Below are 2,891 nucleotides of genomic sequence, written 5' to 3' on the forward strand. Positions count from 1 at the left end.
TCTAGAAGAGATGATGTTCATATTTGCCCGTTCGCTGGTCTGAACTTTGGCTGAAACTGGCTGAAAAACACTGTTCCGGCTGAATTGTTGTGAGAGAAAAATACTGTTCCGGCTGAAAAAACAAGCGAACAAGCCAAACTTTAAGACAAGCGAACGGGGCCTAATTTTATATATCTTACTGTCAATTTTAAGTTTAGCTGTCGTTACTCGTTGGAGACCGTCTAAGTACGTCCCATCATCATATAGTACATGCATCATACACGGCTATCTTCGGCCAAAAATTTGCAGATTTCTTCCTTACTCCGCTCTCTAGCAACGCCCTTCCTTGTAAAATAAAATAAAATACGCGCCCTTGCTTCCACCTGATCTAATTTCCCAAGAGCGCAGCTGCGCCGGCGCCGGCACGCTGCCAGCCATGGCCATCAAAGATGAGCAGCAGCCGCTGCACATCCTCTTCTTACCGTTCCTCGCGCCGGGGCACCTCATCCCAATCGCCGACATGGCCGCTCTCTTCGCCGCCCGAGGCGTCAAGTGCACCATCCTCACCACCCCGGTGAATGCCCAAGTCATCCGCTCGGCGGTGGACCGCGCCAACGACGCCTCCCGCGGCACCGAGGGCGCCCTGGCCATCGACATCGCCGTCGTGCCTTTCCCCGACGTTGGGCTGCCGCCTGGCGTCGAGTGCGGCCCGGCCCTCAATTCCATGGAGGACCGCGAAAAGTTCTTCCACGCGGTCCAGTTACTCCGCGAGCCGTTCGACCGGTTCTTGGAGGAGAATCGCCCCGACGCCGTGGTGACCGACAGCTTCTTCGACTGGTCCGCCGACGCCGCCGCGGAGTACGGCGTCCCACGGATAGCGTTCCTCGGCAGCAGCTTGTTCTCGCGGGCCTGCAGCGACACTACGGTGCGCAACAACCCCGTGGAGGCCGCCCCCGACGACCCCGACGCACTCGTGCTGCTTCCGGGGCTGCCGCACCGCGTCGAGCTGAGGCGCAGCCAAATGTTTGAGCCCAAGAAGCGGCCGGAGCACTGGGCCTTCATGCAGCGCGGAAACGCCGCGGACCAGAGGAGCTACGGCGAGGTGTTCAACAGCTTCCACGAGCTGGAGCCGGACTACTTGAAGCACTACACCACGACGCTCGGGCGCCGCGCATGGCTCGTCGGGCCGGTCGCGCTCGCCAGCAAGGACGCGGCGACGAGGGGCGCCAGCAACGGTCTCTCGCCGGACGCGGACGGCTGCCAGCAGTGGCTCGACACCAAGCCGGAGGGCTCGGTGGTGTACGTGTCCTTCGGCACGCTGGCCCATTTCTCGCCGCCTGAGCTGCGCGAACTCGCACGCGGCCTCGACCTGTCCGGCAAGAACTTCGTCTGGGTCATCAGCGGCGACGCAGACACCGAGGAGTCGGAATGGATGCCCGATGGGTTCGCGGAGCTGATGGCGCGCGGCGACCGCGGCTTCATCATCCGGGGCTGGGCGCCGCAGATGCTGATCCTGACCCACCCGGCAGTGGGCGGGTTCGTGACGCACTGCGGGTGGAACTCGACCCTGGAGGCCATGGGCCGCCGGCGTGCCTATGGTGACGTGGCCGCGCTTCGCCGACCAGTTCTACAATGAGAAGCTGGTGGTGGAGCTACTCAAGGTTGGTGTCGGCGTGGGGTCTACGGACTACGCGTCGAAGCTTGAGACACGGCGCGTGATCGGCGGCGAGGTGATCGCGGAGGCCATCGGGAGAGTGATGGGCGACGGCGAGGACGCGGAGGCAATACGGGAGAAGGCCAAGGAGCTCGGGGAGAAGGCCAGGCGCGCCGTGGCCAAGGGTGGGTCATCTTACAATGATGTTGGACGGTTAGTGGACGAGCTGATGCCTCGCAGGAGCTCCGTCAATGTCTGATTGGGTCATCGGTGGAAGCACGTTTGGAGTGTCCAATTAATTGGGATATTTTGGTAGGAAGGGTTGCCTTTCTTAAGGTGTCCCGGCCTGTGCGTCGGCAACTTTAGACCATGATTACCTGTCATCTTAATATAAGCTCTCTCTCCTTTCAAAAAAAATGTGGAATAGTACTATTGCTGATCCAGAAATTTAGTCACCACCAGTGGTACTCCCTTCGTCCCTGACAGTCTTTAAAGTTGCACCCACTGTTCCAAAATAAAATACACATCTCGTTTATTGAGAAGTTAAATATTTTTCAAGTTTAACTAAAAACATAAAAATAATATAAATATTTATGTCTCTAAATAAGTTTATTATCAAAATATATTACATGCTCAATCTAATTATATTTATTACACATTATAAATGTTAGTGTATTTATGTATAAATTTAGTCAAACTTTAAAAAGTTTGACTCCTCAAGCGGGATGCGTGTTTATTTTGAGACGGAAGAAATATATTATAAGTTATAAAAGGTACTTTTTTATTTGATCGAATTAGAACACCCACAATGCAAAAACTACACTAGTTTCTATAGTTTTTAATTACAGCGACGTAATCAATTTGTTGATGTGGCAAACAATTTATTGAAGAGGAGAAAAAAAATGAGAAAACCATTTCTTGAGAAAAAAACCATGTCTACGAGTATATCGAGGTCGGAACGCTGAGAGTTGGGGAAGGCCAGCATCGTTTCCTGGATCCCGTGTTCGCGCTCGCCCGTCCCCTCCTGCGCGCTACGCGTCGGTTGTCCCTGTGATGCCGACGCCGCCAAAAATCGTGCTTGCTTCGGCGGAACGAAGAACGCAGGTGACCTTAAGGTAGGGCGCAACGCCAACGAAGGAGACGGCGTGCCAGGCGGCCGTGCGGCCAGCTTCACGTTCACGAGGCAGAGGCACGCCGCGTGCGGCAATACCTTCGCGTGCTCGCCCTCGTCGTAGTAGGCCATCTTCTCCGTGCACCC

At 55.3% G+C, this 2,891-nt stretch overlaps 1 pseudogene; it reads left to right on the plus strand.

The window, feature by feature from the left end:
- The first annotated feature begins 308 nt into the window (after positions 1-308).
- LOC136458569 (scopoletin glucosyltransferase-like) lies at positions 309-2,086 on the plus strand (annotated as a pseudogene).
- Positions 2,087-2,891: the final 805 nt, after the last annotated feature.

Source organism: Miscanthus floridulus, chromosome 6, assembly GCF_019320115.1.
Source record: "Miscanthus floridulus cultivar M001 chromosome 6, ASM1932011v1, whole genome shotgun sequence".
NCBI lineage: Eukaryota > Viridiplantae > Streptophyta > Magnoliopsida > Poales > Poaceae > Miscanthus > Miscanthus floridulus.